The sequence below is a fragment of the Protopterus annectens genome, chromosome 9.part0, assembly GCF_019279795.1.
Source record: "Protopterus annectens isolate FY-2018-M chromosome 9.part0, PAN1.0, whole genome shotgun sequence".
Taxonomy (NCBI): Eukaryota; Metazoa; Chordata; order Ceratodontiformes; family Protopteridae; genus Protopterus; species Protopterus annectens.
This window is the reverse complement of record NC_056743.1, coordinates 1836457431-1836475870: the sequence shown is the minus strand read 5'-3', so window position 1 is coordinate 1836475870 and position 18440 is coordinate 1836457431.

Sequence of the window (18440 nt, the reverse complement as noted above, 5' to 3'; positions counted from 1 at the left end):
CAAATCAGTTGTGTAATGCATAATATATTACTACCAAACCAAATCAGTAAAGTGTAATGCATAACATATTACCACCACACCAAATCAGTTAAGTTTAATTCATAACATAACATATTACTATCACACCAAATCATTTACATTTAATACATAACATATTTGACCAATGGTAAGATGAATAAATGAATGACTTTTTCCAATATGCCATAAATAAGTTTGTATAGCGAGGTGTCATGGCTGCACCCATAGTTTAGTCACTGTAATGGTCTTATATTACATGTACTGATCACCATGGTGGCTATCCCTTACCATCCTGAGAAGATAGTACCAGGCATCCATCTTGTACTGGTGGTCCTCTTAGGGGTCCCCCAGCAGGAGCTCTTAGTGGTAGTAATGCAAGAGACAGAGAAAGATTTTAGTCTCTTTCCTGCACCAGGCAGAAGCCCTTCCAGAGTCAGCCCCTTCAGAAGTCATGGCAACCCCATAGGTTGTTATGATGAGGACTATGGTAGATGAATAGCATCAAAGAGGAGGAGGCTGGATATTCATTATGTCATTATGTCCCAGAGACAATATGGAATCAAGTGCAGCAAAGCCACTTGGTTTGTATCCAGAATCTACTGCTCAGGTGGAGGACAGACTACAAATGGTGTGGGAATTGTGGAGAGGCATTGGCTTCAGAAGACAATGAGAGATATCATCAGAATTAGTGAAAGACTCATGGCAATCAGACTCCAGTGTAAGGATACTGCAGTTTTCATAATCTCAGCCTATGGCACACAATGGGGTTGTGATAACTAGGAAAAGAGATCATTCAGGTATCAGTTGCTGGACCTATGAATTAAAGCAGAGCAACATGAGTTGATGTCAATAATGGGGGACCTAAAAGCATATATCAGGACAAACAGAATAAGATATGAGGACTGCCTGGGACAACATGGATGGTGTAACAGGAATAAAGAAGGACAGGCCATTTTATATTTCTGTCTGGCAAATGGCTTACTGGTGGCCAACACATGGTTCAGCATGAGAGACAGTCACAAGATCAAATAAAAGGACGGCCAACATGCAACTCGGTAAACTTGTTCAAAGTAAGGAAAGGGCACTGGGGAAGAATCAGTGATTACAAAGTCATCCCCAGTGAAACAGTTTGCCTACAGCATAAACCAATAGTTGCCACAACTAGGTGCAAGCAGTGGCCAGAGAAGGGTCTAAAATCAACATGGACTAGGCTGAAGACCTGGAAGTTGACTGGAGAGTCAATTTCTTGTCGGTCTTAATAATTATATTAACATCAAATATCTATTAAAAGCCAAAAGGATTTGATTATTTTATTTGTTATTTTTAGATATACTATTAGGCATATTTAGTACATATGATAATACACACATATTTTTTATTTACTATGGACTTTTTCATTAAATATATATATATATATATATATATATATATATATATATATATATGTGTGTGTGTGTGTGTGTGTGTGTGTGTGTGTGTGTGTGTGTGTGTGTGTATATATATATATATATATATATATATATATATATATATATATATAAATGTGTGTGTGTGTGTGTGTGTCTGGGTATATATATTTATATATATATATATATATATATATATATATATATATATATATATATATATATATATATATATATATATATATATATATATGGATCTACCTGACAACACCGACACACCGCAACACCGACAACAAAATCACCGACACCACATAACCGACAGTTCACAAACACGAAACCTCACATGCCCGACACACCATAATCCTGACAATCAACAAACAAAACAAATCCCCTGTCCAAAAAGCACACAAACAACACAAGCACACCAAAATCCTTACAAACCCACACTAAACCTCACATACACAACTACCTACAACCTTAACCCAAACCCTAACCCTAAGGTCTGCCACTATCGCACACTCACCTAACCCACGCCCTAACCCTAACTCACTTAACCCGCCCCTAACCCAAAGACTATCACTATCGCACACTTAACTAACCCGCGCCCTAACCCTAACTCACTTAACCCACCCCTATCCCTAGAGACCGTCAATATCGCACACTTACCTTACTCGCACCCTAACGTCCGTCACTACTGCATACTTACACAGCCTTTTCCCATGTCGGTGTTCTCAGCATCTGGGTTTTCATCCGTCGGTCTTCTCAGTTTTCGATCTTCTGGCGTCGGTGTTCTCATTGTTGGCGTTCTAAGCTTTCGACGTTGTCAGGTAGACCCATATATATATATGTGTGTGTGTGTGTGTGTATATATATATATATATATATATATATATATATATATATATATATATATGTGTGTGTGTGTGTGTGTGTGTGTGTGTGTGTGTATCTTATGTTTTTGCATTTGATGTCCAAGTGAGTATTTCAGATGGTTGTTCATGTCAGTTGTTTGGTCATGAGGAAATCATATGTTGTTTGATTAGAAGTGAACACGTTTTTTCGTTGTAACAACAAATGGAATGAAAGCCCTTTGAAACATTTTTGTGGTGTTCGTTGTTCAAGTTTTACATTTGTATTGCCTATCATCTCCAGTTGGTTTGTTCTGAGCTTTCCAATTGTTTTTGAATTTGGCTAAGCATGGAAAAGGAAGATATTTCTTCTATAAATCTGCAATATTAACTGGCATGGAAGCTATTTGCGAGGACAGCAGCATCGTGAACTTGAAAACTCACTCCATTCCTGCTGATTTTTGCTTATTTTAACATAGTAGTTTTTCACATTGTTCAAGCAAGTACATACAATTTTGGGTAGCTGACAATGTCAGTTTCTGACTCTAAGAAGATAGATACTAATTTTAGTTCTACCGATTGTACCTCCTCTGTGGGCGGTAGTGACAGAACAATTTTAACTGGCAAAGATAATTTTCCAAACTCAGGTATATATTTTCTTTTGAGGCCTAGTTAATCTGTTTGGACAACAGTCTTGTAATAGGTGAGTTGAGAGTCTTTCCAGGTGTTTCAGATGCCACTATAAACAATTGCCAAGCTAACATATATGAACTATAGAAGAAATTATTTAAAATGAAATCATTGGAATATGAAAAATATTATTTAGAACATTGTGCTGCTGCACGACAAGTTCCACTGGGTTTGAACGTTTTCAAATTTCCTAACAAAATCACTAAGAACAATGAACTGTATATGAATTTGGCTGATTTATTCAATAACAATAGAATTTTTGTGAGGAATTTGTTAACTAAGCACAACTAAATCAAATTTAATGAGTTGAAACCCCTGGTTAGTACAATGTACACTAGTATAAGGAAGGTTGCATTTTTTTGAATCTTGTTGTTCACTTTATGATGGGGTATTGGCCAAAATAGAGAGGCATGTTGTGACTATTATTCACAAAAAAGGAAAAAAAAGCTTCAGAGAGATTCAGAAGCTTTACAAGCAGAATGAACTTGCTGTTAAGGATCACAGCCCACCAGAGTTAACAGCTGAGCAAAGTATGCAATAAGTGATTCTATTTCTGCATCTGTTGACTTAACTGAGGAGAATTTTCCATTTTTAGACAACAGATAATGAAAACCAAATTCTACTAACACTGTTAAAAACCAATTTGACACCACATTTCAAAGCATCTCATGTGAATGACTCTGAAGATATTGATTGCCAGCACCACCTTTACCCCCTTATCCTTTTTTTTTCAAAGTGACCCACTTCATCCAGCAGAGAAACAACTCCAGTGCAGGGGGAGACATCATAGCAATGGTCAGGGAAAGGGAAGAGGACTTAACATCTTTACATCCAGTGTTTAATCTGAGTGACTTTGAACTTAATGAAATTCATTTGTCAATATTGAATAACATTTTTTCATTAATATCTTCAAAAAGGGTGAATGTATCAAAATTTAGTATGGTCTTAAAATTGCATGTTTGTAAAGTTAATTTGCATTTGTTGGACTTCATGAATACTTATTTATTTATTTATTTATTTATATTTGTTGACCGGGAGTGTCCGACTGGACGTAGGTCCATTTTCAGTGGAGGCCCGGGGAGAAAAGCTCCACAGTTAAAATAAACAGACAGTAGTTACATTGGATTACATAGTGATTAACATTTTACATAGCAATTACTTACAACATATTTACAGATGAAGAACATAGTACATCAGTAGACAACTAGAATCTTTATCTGTGAAGTACATAACAGACATTAACAAATGTTACAATAAGAAGTTCCTGCTGTATAATGAGTACTAGGCTTATGAGCATCTGAGCTTGTTATAATCAAGGTAGTTAGTGGAGTGGCAAGAAAGGTAGTGGTTGGATGGGGTGGGTGATATTAGAGTGGGAGCTGCAAGGGCATAGCCAGCATGTTTTTAGGTGCGCTTTTAGTAAAGTTTTGAAGTGGGTGCATGATGGTATGGAGGTAATTGTGGGTGGGATGGAGTTCCATAATTTGGCTATGGTGCAAGAGAATAGTGCTTCACCAGCAGAGTTATTGGCTTTAGTGATCTGCAAGTGATTTTTGTTGCTGGATCTTAGTGGTCTGGTGGTGCGATAGGGTTGGAGTAGATTCTGGAGGGATGGGACATTTAGTGGATGGTTTACTAGTTTGTGGGTGAATGAGAGTTGATACCATTGAAGGAGGTGAGGGAGTTCAAGCCAGCCCAGTTCAGTAAGTGAGAGACAGTGGTAACTATGGTAGGATGCCCCTGTGGCGAATTTGGCGATTTTGTTTTAGCAGGTCTCTAGCTTGTTTAGATCGCATTGCCTTAGGTTGGTATATATTGGAGAGGCATAAAGTAGGGTGGAGATAAGGTGGGAATTTGCTATTGAAATCTTTGCTGCTTTGGTGAGAAGTTGCTTATTTCTGTATAACGCTCCTAGTTTTTTGTGGACTTTTTTATGGTCATGGATATGTGAATGTCAAATTTTAGTTTATTGTCTATTTCCACTCCTAGCAATTTGGTGTGTTCAGTTGGGTATATAGTGCTGTTGTCTTTTGCTGTGATGTTAAAGTGAGAGTTGTTTTGAGTATGTTTTGTGGGTTGGAAGATGAGTAGTTTAGTTTTGTTTGGGTTGAGTATTAATTGGGCATCGGATAACCAAGTTTCAACAGAGGAAAAGGCTTCCTGTGTGACTTTTTGCAGTCTGGGTAGAGACTGGGCTGAGCAGATGATGGTTGAGACATCTGCGTATTGTATGAGTGTACCATGTTTGGTGGCAGAGGCTAGATTATTGGTGAAAACAGAGAAGAGTAGGGGTCCAAGGATGGATCCTTGGGGAACCCCTATGGAGACAGATAGTTGGGGAGATATGTCATTCTGCCATACAATGGATTGTTGGCGGTCAGACAGGTAACTCTGAAACCAGTTGGTGACTGATTGAGAGGATAGGTTATTGAGGACAGAGATGAGTTGTTTGTGTGGGACCATGTCAAATGCTTTAGATAGGTCTAGGAAAGTAGCAGAGGAGAGATAGCCATTGTTTTTATGCTGAAGGATAGTGTTAGTAAAGGAGAGTAAGGCAGTAGTGGTGCTATGGATTGGTCAGAAACCAAGCTGAGTACTGGAAAGGAGGTTGTTAGTAAGGAGGTAGTCTGAGACCTGAGAGTGTATGCATATCTCTAGTATTTTGGAGAGTGGAGAAAGAATAGCTATGGGGTGGTAATTGGTTAGTTCTGTTGAGGGTCCACCTTTGTGGAGGGGAATTATATGTGATACTTTCCACAGTGTGGGAACGTAACTTTCTGACAGAGATCGGTTAATCAAGATGGATACTGGGTAGGCCAGAGCATCAGCTGCGATTTGTAGGCATTCACTTGGGAGGTTGTCTGCTGCTAATTTGGTGGGCTTAAGTTTAGTTAAGAGTTTTTTTTATGTTGGAGGTAGGTACAGGAGAAAAAGAGAAGGCAGTGGGGAGATTACTAGCTGAAGGTGTGGGTTGGAGGGGAGGGGGGTTGTGTTGTTTAGCTAGTGATAGTATGGTTTGTGTGAAGTGTGTGTTGAATGAGGTAGCAATATTTTCTGAGTAGTGAAGAATGTTAGGAGGAGTGGTACTGACTTTACCTGGGTGGAGGATGGAGTTTATGGAGGACCAGAATTGTTTGGGGCTGTGTTGGGAGGAGTCTAGGGCAGACTGGTAGTATTGGAATTTGTCCTGTTTTATTAGCTTTTTGACTCTATTGTGTAGTTCTAGGAATTTCTGTCTAGTTGAGGGGGTTTTGGTTTTGTGCCAGTGCTCCCAGGCTTTATCCCTGTTTTTCATTTCTGACTTAGTGGTTTTCTGTAGCCATGGGGAGGGTTGTGCTTTGATTCTGGAAAGTCTTATAGGGGCATGGTAATTAAGGATGCTCAGGAAGGTAGTATTAAAAAATTCAACTGCGTTATCAAGACTGAGGTACTTTAGAGGATGCCAGTTACATTCTTTGAGGGATGAGATGAATGTGAGTGGGTTAAAGTTTAGTTTTTTACGTATTTGATGGTAGATGACAGGTTTAGCTTGGTATAGGTATTTTTGAGTAGGAATGTTGGGGAGTGATCACTGAGGCTGTCTGATAAGCAGCCTGTTATATATGACTGGGGGCTCTTACTGACTAGTATCCAATCCAGGGTAGTGTGCTTGCTGGAGTTTTTATTTATCCTGGTTGGTGACTGGACTAGTTGGATGAAGCCATGAAGGTTTACATGATGGGTTGAATGGTTGCCAGAACAGGATTGCCAGTCAATATTGAAATCACCTAAAATGATAGTTTCTTGGGGGAGATGTTGGGTAGACCAGCTGAGGAGATTTTCTAGTGGAGGGATGTTTTGGCCATTGCCTATTTGTAGAGCTGATGATTTTAAGATCTGGATGTTTAGATGCTGTTTAAATATTATCGCTACACCGCCTCCTTTCTTGTTTAGCCGGTCTATTCTTAGTATGCCATAACCTGTAGGGGGTATTTGCTCACTGGTAATGTGAAGTTTTAGCCAGGTTTCTGTCAGGATGACTAAATCTAGGGAGTACAAGTCTATGGTGGCATGGAGTTCATGGACTTTGTTGGATAAACTTCTAATATTTAGACTTATTAGAAGGAAGTCACTTGGCTTTCTATTGGCTGTAATATGGGAGAAGTTGTGGTTTCTAGTCTGATTATGAGGATTGGGGTGGGAGATGGTAGGGCCAGGGTTGGGGTGGATGTCTCAGGGCTAGTTTTGATATGCATGAGGTTATTAGTTTTCTCAGTTTTTGAATGTGTTTGTTTATAAGGAAAACTTTATGATTGTGCTCTGTGGTTAATAGGTTTGGTGGGAGGGTTACTATGTTTAGTTGTAGGGATGCTTTATGTTTGACTAATATAGTTGGTAGAATATTTTAGGGTGCATAGGGATGGTTCTTGAGTTGGTGGGAGAGGAGCTGAGTGAGGGTGAGACATGAGTGCTGGTGTGAGTAGTAGAAAAGTGGTAGTGGTTGAGTGGGGGAATGATGGAGCTTTGGTAGGATGTAAGATATGCAAGGAGAGTGCATACAGTGAGCATGGGTAAGGTATGCTTGTACATGTTATTTGAGGAGGTGTGATAGTAGTGGGAAGATGGAGGAGGTAGTGTTGGGTTAGCGCTGTGGTTGGCTATTGGAAAGATGGGAGGGGTTTGTGAGTGTAATAAAGGTGGGACCACTGGAGGCAGGAGGGAAAAGGGGGCAGGGTGGGGAGCGAAGCTGGTAGAGACCCTGTTAGTTGCTCTTATGAGGGGGCTGGAAACAATCAGGTAACAGAGTTAACTGATAAATGAACATATGATAGTGACAAGGGTGGTTGTAGTTTTAAAAATGGTGCCTGCCACAGGTAATATTTATTCACTTTGGGATTGTCTTAAGGTAATAAACAGGGAAGGGGGAGGGGAGAACAAGGGTGTGAGCAGGCAGTTCTTTGTACTGCTGCTAATGAGCCAAAGCAAAGACAAGCTTATGTTTAAGAAACAATCACAACTGACCAAGGACTGCTCTGAAACTGTAAGTCATTTCTTAACCATTTCTCAGGTGGAAAAACAGGATGACCTTGTATCAGTAGGCTATTGTGGTCTCAGTTTAAATTAATAAACACACAGTATTGATCAGTTATGGATACTATTTGCTAACAGAGGGGAATAAAAGAGAAAGTGGAAGATGAGTGTGTGTGTATGTGTGTGTGTGTGTGTGTGTGTGTGTGTGTGTGTGTGTGTGTGTGTGTGTGTGTGTGTGTGTATATATGTGTGTGTGTGTGTGTGTGTGTGTGTGTGTGTGTGTGTGTGTATGTGTGGGGTGGGGGGCTGCTTACAAGCCAAAGCAGAGTGCTCTCCAGGGGAAAATTAATATTGGCTCAAACAGGTAGAAACATACTCAAAGTAATCTTTAGCTGTTTGCAGACAGTTCAGACCCGGACTGCGCTTTTCTTATAAGAATGATAAAGGTGGTACCGCAGTTGAATACTTAAGAGTGGTGTTAGGTTCAAAGTCAACTTTAGCTGTTTGCATACAGTTCAGACCCAGACTGCACTTTTCTTATAAGAATGATAAAGGTGGTACCGCAGTTGAATACTTAAGAGTGGTGTTAGGTTCAAAATCAACTTTAGCTGTTTGCAGACAGTTCAGACCCAGACTGCGTTTTTCTTATAAGAATGATAAAGGTGGTACCACAGTTGAATACTTAAGAGTGGTGTTAGGTTCAAAGTCAACTTTAGCTGTTTGCAGACAGTTCAGACCCGGACCGTGCTTTTCTTATAAGAATGATAAAGGTGGTACCACAGTTGAATACTTAAGAGTGGTGTTAGGTTCAAAGTCAACTTTAGCTGTTTGCAGACAGTTCAGACCCGCATTGCGCCTTTCTTATAAGAATGATAAAGGTGGTACCGCAGTTGAATACTTAAGAGTGTTGTTAGGTTCAAATACTTACACTAAGACTACACCATTCTGAGTGAACAGACAAGACAAGTGTAACTCTTACATTCTTCCTCCTAATTTTAGTGTTCTTACTGATTTTCTTGCAGCCTTAAATATTGAGGGAGATTCATAAAGATTACCACAAAGTGTATGCTACATGAACACTTACTGTAATGTTTCTGAGTGACTAGAAAGCACAAAAAATGTGGTAGGAATGTTCTTCAATACAGACCGTGTACACTTAGTATACACTTAGTGTAGGCATTAATAAATCTGGTCCATAGTTTACATGTTGCAGATTTTAATGTAGGAGACTGTAACACTATCAGAAAAAGAAGTGTTTTAAACCCTGTTTTGCATAGTACTTTACAGGTGTATTCTGACACTTGTGAGAGTGAATTCTTAGGTTTATATTAAGTCTGCACAGAAATATTACAATCTTAATTTTTAGGAGAGAAAAGCTTTGGACAACTTCGGAGAGCATACTGCTTTGAGAATAATTAAAAGGACAATTTCAGAGAGCATACTGCTTTGAGAATAATTAAAACAGACAAGGGCAATAGAGTTATTCTGATGAACTTCTAAAAATACATTGAAAACCTGTTTGACTTGTTAGTTGACAATGAACATTTTGAGGAAGTATTAGTTACTCATATAGTTAGAAAATATGTGCTGATAGATGTAAGCTTTCTTGATTTATTCTGTCAAAGTCAAATTGAGTTTCCTTTATCTGAATTTTTGAAAATAATTTTTTTCAAAAATCACAAGATTTTTTGGAATACCAAAAATTCACAAGAACACTAAATTCACCTTTTAGGCCAATTGTGGCAACTGACCACAGCAAAATCAAACTAATTTCAGTTTATTTGGATTTTGTATTGAATCTGTTTTTTAAAACCTCTTGAGTTTTGCTTGATATTTTAAGCAAGCATTAGCGTAGTGGTAATGAAATGTTTGTAATGTTAGATGGAATTTCTTTGTATGCCTGCATTATTCAAGAAGTATCAACTATGTTAGAAACTATTTGACAAATCACACTAATTTAAACAATGATATATCATCATTTTTTTTTTATTTTTAACAATTATCGACCAAAAAAAAAAAAGCAGCAATGGGTGCAAAAGTTTCACTAGTGTTCACCAACTTGGTTATGAGTTGGTGGAAAGATGAAGTTTTAAACACCCGTCATTCAGTCATTTTTTTCTCAAAGGTTTTATTTACAGGGATTATACTGATGATCTAATTTTTGTAGACTAGAGTAAGAGTTTGAAATGTTTTACAAAAAATTAAACATCAGGACTGATTTTTTAAGATTTACTATTGGTGATCAGGCTAACACAGTAAAGTTTTTGGACTTGTCTTTTTCTTTAGATAAAGAAAATAAATGCTTCCACATTAACAGCTACAGGAAGAGTACATTTGTTCATAATTATCTGTTTTACAACAGCCAACACCCATCTTTCATGAAACGTTACATCATCAGAGGACAGTTCATAAGACGTGGTCATTTAGCAAGTAACTTGTCTTTGACAAGGAAGTCTGGACTTTAAGAATTCTCTTTCAAGGAAGAGGTTACAGGAAAGAAGTGTTGAATTCTATTCTTGTGGAAGTGAAATAGAACAGAATAATTAAAAGGATATCGGGTTAATCAAAATAATGAAGATTAGAGTCCATTGTTAAGGGCTTTTAAGTTATCTCTTTAGATTCTGTAGGTATTAGAAATACTGTAAAAAGCAATTAGAAGATAGTTTTGGGAAGAAAGGATTTGACTAACACCATAGGAACTGAACCATCACTCAGTTACAACCAAATAGACAATATTATGACATTTTTAGAAAGTTTGCATTTTAAATGAGTTAATTCACCATCATCTTTGGGTACTTTTCATCATCAGCATTGTAAATATTGCAGATTTGTAGGAGATGGTTTGAATATCACGTTGAAACACACAGGTAAACAATACTGGGCAAAGGATAGATTCACATGTGACTTGGAAGGAGACATCTGTTTGGCAACATGGGAATCCTGTGATAGCTTCTGTGTAGATAAAACTACCTGGAAGCTCTCACAGAAAATTTATGAACATACACTATTCTGGTAAAGAAAGATTTCATCAATGCTTGTACTAAGCATGCTGGCTCTTGTATTAGTTTCATAAAGTTTAGTGGGTTTTTTGTTTGTTTTAGATCATGTAACAAGTGAACTGTTTCACTGAGACACTGATAGATTCCTTGAATGCAAAGAAGTAAAATTGCAACTCACTTTGCCAACAGATAGAGCACCAGGTATCAATTATTATATTAATATGAAATATCTTTTAAAAGCTGAAAGAATTTGCTTTATTTGTTAGTTTTAGATATACTTTTACATATATTTGGGAGCCATTGGGAGGGTGGCCTAATTGTTAAGGTGTTTGCCTTACAAACACAAAGTGCAGGGTTTGAGTCTCACAAGGGATAATTGGCTAGGCTTAAAATGGTCCACAAGGGCAATTAGCTTAGTACTAACCTATGAATCTATATTTATTACATATGATAATTCATATTTACTATGGACATTTTATATATATATATATATATATATATATATATATATATATACACATTTTATATATATATATATATATATATATATATATATATATATAATATTTATATATATATATATATATATATATATATATATATATATATATATATATAGTTGATATGCTTTTGTATTTGATGTCCAGTTGAGTATTTAAGATGGTTGTTCTTCTCAACTGTTTAGCCATGTGACATATGTACTTGTTATAAAAGGAAAACACATGCTGTTTGATTTGTTCTGAAGTTCTTTGGTTGTAATAATAAAAAGAATGAAAGTGCTTAACTTTAAGGAATCATCACATCTGCTCTTTCTTTATTGATTTAAAACATTTATGTTTTTTTTGACTGGAGAGAAAGTACAAGAAGTCAAGGTAATACTTAGGGCTCTAACATTTCAGGAAGAAGAGGAAATAGGTGGAGTTGAGGAAAAATGGCAACATCTCAAAAAAGCATGTGTGTGGACTACAGAACAGATATGTGGTTGAGCCAGGTATGGAAATAAGGTACATAAGGAAAGCTGGTGGTAGAATGCATAAGTCATCAAAAGAAAAAAGGCGGGCAAGAAGATGTTGGAGGTAGAAAATATGGACTAAGTTAAGAAGGAATACCAGTTGCCTAACGAAGAGGCTAAGAGAGCAGATGCAATACTAAAGAACAAAGCATCAGAGGCACTCTACTAACTTCTGCAAAGAGGTTCAGTGGATGACACAAAGAAGCTCTGTCTGGTTGCAAGGCAAAAGACAGAAAGGTAAAGAAGATAGTCAGCAGGCACCCTTTATAAGGGATGCCAGCTACAACCTGCTCATCCGTCTACATCGAAGGCAGACTGCAATGACACAGGTAGGTGAAAAGCTAGATGAGGAACGACCACAACTGGGCATTCCTAGATTTGGAGAAAGCCTATAACAGGGTGCCAACAAAGATAATTTGGGCAGTTTTGTGATGGTTTGAAGTCCCAGGAATATTGGTAGAATTAGTGCAGGCTATGTACAATGACACAAGTATGAAGATAGTTCAGACTCACAGAAGGGTTTTCAGTGGCAGTGGATATGCACTAGGGTTATGCTCTGAGCCCACTGCTGTTCATACCAGTGATGGACTACATTAGCAAACAAGTCAGAAACAGATCAACAAAGCTGGTGATGTGGCATTACAGGCAGACTCTGAACAAGAACTTCCGCAAATGACAGGGGAATGAAAGGCAAAGCTGAAGGCATGCAAGAGGAAAATGAGTCCAGATAAGGCAGTTGTAATGGCAGCAAATAGCGAAAATCAGAAGAAACTGAAGAAATAACAATAGTGTAGTGGATATTTGAGGTTGTTGTCTCGGAGATTTCACTTCTTGTACTGTATGATTTCGATAAACAGAAGTAGACCCATATATCTATATCTATATATAGGAACATTAGGAAAAAAATGTCCATCAGTGCTACCATAAAAGAACACAGCTAACTATATGCAGCTGAATTATACGACTCTACCCAGGAACCAAAAGTAAGCAACTGCAATCCTGTAGTAAGCACAAGATGTGCATTCAGTGAACAAAACTGAAGAAATAATTACCAGCGTATACCAAGAACCCAAGCTGGAAGTCCAAACAACAAACAAAGAAAAAAAACAGCTGGATAACCATGACTGTTGACACAATTTTAATAAAATACACCATAAAAAAGATAAAAGACAAGCGCTTTCGCTAGTGTTTCCTCAGGTCTTAATACAAACCACAGTAAAAGGCTCATACTTAAATATATAAATTAATTCAACACCAAAGCAATTAAGTATAATTAGCCTCTTAAAGAGTTATGTACAAATATTTTCACTTTAACCTGCGTGCTTTGAGAGCAGGTTTTAAACTGACAGTACAATTAATTTCTGGTAACCTGTGTGCCTGCAATCGCAGAATCCATCGCAATTCTATTTGCTCTAAATTATTTTTCATGTCACCCCCTCTGCTGTTAAAATTAAAATGATGGCCTGGATGCACCATTATGTGTTTTGATAAAGCATTGTTTGCACTCTGTTTACGTATCTCATAAAGATGATTACTAATTTGTTCTTTTAGTTTTTGTGTGTTTTTTCCCACATAATAGCAAGAACAGGAACCACAAGTAGCCAAGTAAATCAAATGAGTACTATTACAGTCTGCAGGAAACCTCGGCTGAAACCTAAAGGGAGTGTTAGGGCATATAAAATCTTGTTGTGCACTTATGACAGGAGAAAAACTGCACTTCCTGCATGGATATGTACCTGGATTCTTAATGATTTGACAAGATTGCTTGTTATCCTGACATAACAGTCTTTTTAAGTTAGTATTATTCTTATACACAAAATGTGGGGTTGCACCCACTATCTTGACTGTACCATGGTCCATAGTTAACAGAGACCAATGCTTCTGAATAATATTCCTTACAGCTTTGTTACTACTAGTAAAACTATTTACAAATGAGTGTGGGTGCACTCTATTAGGACAACCATTTCTGTTAGTATTATTACCATTTAAAATATTAGGTAAAGCAAAATCAGAAATGTTACATTGGGCCCCCCCCCCCATTTTACATGTTTCTTATACCCTCTCTCAACACTCAGGTCACTCCAAGGCAAGTACAAATATGACTCAGTCATTGTCCATGCTGGTGTGAATGACCTGAGACGTACCTCCCTGGACTACATGAAAAGAGACATAGAGGAGCTCTCTGAGCATGTAGCCCAGGCTGGTATGACCCTGACCATGAGTAGCATCTTACCCTCACCAAGAATGATGCCACAATATGAAGACAAGATCATCAATTTCAACAATTGGCTTAAGTATTGGTATCATTCAAAGGGGATGCAATGCCTGTCAGCCTGGGATGACATGCTCGACAAGCCACAATGCTTCACTAGGGACGGCTTGCACCTGTCACCCCTGGGCTTTCGGATATCGACAAAGGCTCTTGCTACCCCCATAGTGCCTTTTTTAGGCAAGGCTCAAAAGACAAACCCACCTCCATAGGTATCACAAGGGATAAGAAACTAAGAGTAATGCTACTCAACGCCAGAAGTCTAAACCTCAAGATGCACGCACTCGAAACTCTCCTTAGCATGGAGAACATCGATATCTGTGCAGTAACAGTGACCTGGTTCAAGGCTCCCGAGAGCACCCCAGCACTACCAGGTTATACCTCATACCATGCTTTTCGGCCCCAAAACTTGGACCAAACCACAAAAGGAGGGGAAGTATCAATATTCGTCAATGATACCCACACTTCCAGGTTGGTGGCACAGCATGAAGCATCAGAGACTATCCATGTGCAACTAACAGTGGGTAAAACTGCCTTCCAGTTTATAGCCTGCTACAGACCACCCTCCCAAACCCAGGAACCCCACTCGGCTTTCCTGAGAACACTGGAAAATATGAAGGTCTCTCTAAACACCATTATATTGGGCAAATTCAACTACCCAAACATAGACTGGGAGCATTACTCTAGCTCCAACACCCTAGCCCAAAGGTTCCTAGAATTTATAAACTCAAATGCTATGGAACAACTTGTTACCACTCCCACAAGAGGGGAAAACATACTGGGCCTGATCATCACCAATATGGGGACTCTATGCTCCAGACCAGAAGTGTATCCCTCACTGGTAAGATCAGACCATAAACTAATCTCGCTGGATATTCACATCTCGACTCCACCACCTGCCCTGAAAACCACAGTAAAAAACTTCTCTAAAGCAAATTTCACACTCCTCAAAACCGAGGTGGAATCCTTCAAAGCCCCCGGGCCTGTGGAAAATACAGCCCAGACTGCAGAATCCTTTATAAACGCATTCTATGAACACCTTCAGGAATGCATGGATCATACAATCCCAAATAAAACCAAGACCCAATCCTCCAAATGCAGACGTCCTGTCTGGTGGACCCCAGCCATAAACAAACTATACAATAGAAAGTGGACGCTACTACATGATAGAGCAAAATCACAAAAGGGAAGGCATCTCTGATCAGTATTAACAAAAAATTACGGGCACTCATAAAATCGTCTAAGGCCAGCTTCGAGAGAAAAATTGCACAGGACACTAAGGATAATCACAAGGCTTTCTTTAGTTATGTTAGGAACCTGGGTGGGAATTCCCAGATATGCTCAGAATTAGTCCAAAATGACAAAAAATACACTGAACCCACAGACATTGCCAACATCCTAGCTGACAGGTTCAGAGCAAACTTCTCCCCCCCACCCTACCAAAAGGGCAAATATCTATCCCAGCAGAGTGCTGCCCCCCCCCGACATCTCAGATGCTCATGTAAGAGCTGCCCTCTCCAAAGCAAAAAACACAGCATCAATGGGACCAGATGGTGTCTCAGGCTGCGTCCTACATGAACTCCAAGAAGAGCTAAACCCAAACATAAAACTACTGTTCAATCTCAGCCTTACTACAGGATATGTACCCAAAGAGTGGTGTACAGCAGCAGTGGTCCCTCTCCACAAAGGTGGTGCCTCAACAGATCTTGGAAACTATCGCCCCATAAGCCTGACTAGCTTGGTCTGCAAAGCTATGGAAAGTATCATCATGGACCTCATAAATAACAATATTGGGGACCTACAGACACTGGATCCTACCCAGTTTGGCTTTGTTAAGGGCAGATCCTGCCTCTTAAACCTGGTTGATTTATTTAAAACAGTCACCAAGGCCATTGACGAGGGGAAGGTGGTCCACACAGCCTACCTGAACGTCTGCAAAGCTATGGAAAGTATCATCATGGACCTCATAAATAACAATATTGGGGACCTACAGACACTGGATCCTACCCAGTTTGGCTTTGTTAAGGGCAGATCCTGCCTCTTAAACCTGGTTGATTTATTTAAAACAGTCACCAAGGCCATTGATGAGGGGAAGGTGGTCCACACAGCCTACCTGAACCTCGCAAAAGCCTTCGATACAATACCCCACTCGGGCATTATAGATAAGCTCACCAGCTTAAATATAAACCCCTATGTCACTAGATGGGTTGCAAACTGGCTCAAGGACAGAACCCACATGGTTAGAATTGCTGGAGCCATGTCAGACTCCAAACCAGTTACAAGTGGCATCCCACAAGGCTCAGTCCTGGGACCTCTCTTGTTCAGTATATATTTCTCGGAGGTACAGGCCAACACGGAAGGACTGTGGCTGACCAAGTTCACAGATGACTGCAAACTGGGCACCATAATCGACTCTCCAGCCGACACAAGCATCCTCCAAAGGGGCCTCATAGAAACAGACAACTGGTGCCAGAGCCATGGCCTCAAGCTAAACGCCAAAATGTGTATAGTCATCCCCTTTGGCAAAAACAGAGTGCCCACAAATTACGACATAGGTGGTAATCCATTAAGTACAGAAGAAGTAATTAGGGACCTGGGGACCCAAGTTGATAGCAATCTCTCATTTGACAACCACGTGGCCAAAGTGGTTAGAAAAACATTTTATATAGCCCACCTAATCATGAAGGGATTCACATCTAGATCAGGGAAGGTCATCGTGCCTCTTTACTCATCCCTCATCAGGCCCATAATTGAGTACAATGCCCCTTTTGGGATGTACCTTACCAGACACCTGCAGCAACTGGAAAGACCCCAAAAGTACCTCACCAAGAGGATCAAAGGGCTCAAACAGATGCCATATGCTGCCCGGTTAAAGAAACTCCAGCTCTACTCAGTGGCATACCGCCTGCTCAGAGGCGATCTGTGCCTGACATATAAAGCCATGTCCAACCCGGAATTAATGGACATGCTGCACCTCAGAAAATCCAAATCCCATTGAGCTACGCGCTTGAGAGACTTGAACCTCAGCACTGAAATAAATAGGACATGCTGGAGGGACAGATTCATAACCCAGAGGCTCCCTTCACTCTGGAATAAAATCCCAGTCCAGGTTAGGCAGAGTCCTTCATTGACTCTCTTCAAGAGGAATCTTGATGAGTGGATGGGAGATAGTAGGTTTACCCCGGGTATCACTTCTGTGTCACTGTTAGACAGAAGCACAGTATACTAACCTCGAAAAAGGGCATAGCAAAATTAATTTATAATGGGTGGTGAAAGCCAAACACACTCTGGCTAGGCTTATAAATGCCCTAGGGCAGATAGCCTAGTATGAACCTATGAACCTATGAACAAAATGCTGTTCCATTCGTTCCATCTCAATAACAAGTATATGACTACCTTCACATACCCTTTAAATCCTTGAGAACTGACTTTTTTCAATATTGGGAAAAACATGTCTAGGGTGCATACTATCATAACTTAATAGTCCTTTACACCAACAGGGTTTCCTATATAGAGTGGCAGTTATTAAACCCTCTTCGTCCCTTTGAAGGCTCACATCCAACAAAATCAATACATAGTGGTGAGCTAGTGATGGCAAATCTCAAAAAGTCAGCAGTAGATTCCATCACAGCAATAAATCTGCTTAAAGAATTTTCATCTCCATCCCAAAGCATAAAAACATAATCAACAAAACGTTGATGTAGTTTGACTTTATAGCCATCAGAATGCTGAAGCAAATATTTAGATTCCCAAAAATGCATAACTAAATTCACATAAGAATTTGCACATGGGGTGCCCATAGCGACACCCCATTTTTGCAAATACATTTGCTGTTCAAACATTAGTACATTGTTGTTCAATATGAAATCTAAAAATGTACATATTATATCTGTGTCCAAAGCACCCATCTGCCTATATTAAGCAAAACCTCCCTAATGGCCTCAACACCATACTCATTGGGTATACAGGTGAACAAATTCTTAACATCCAGAGTCACCGTTAAAAAATTCTTAGTATCAGTTTCATGAACAAATGCTTTTAAATCACATAAAATATGTAGTATCTCTCAGTATGTTAATAATGTTTCTATGTCTATCTATATCTATCTATATCTATGTATATATATATATATATATATATATATATACACACACACACACACACACACACACACACACACACACACAC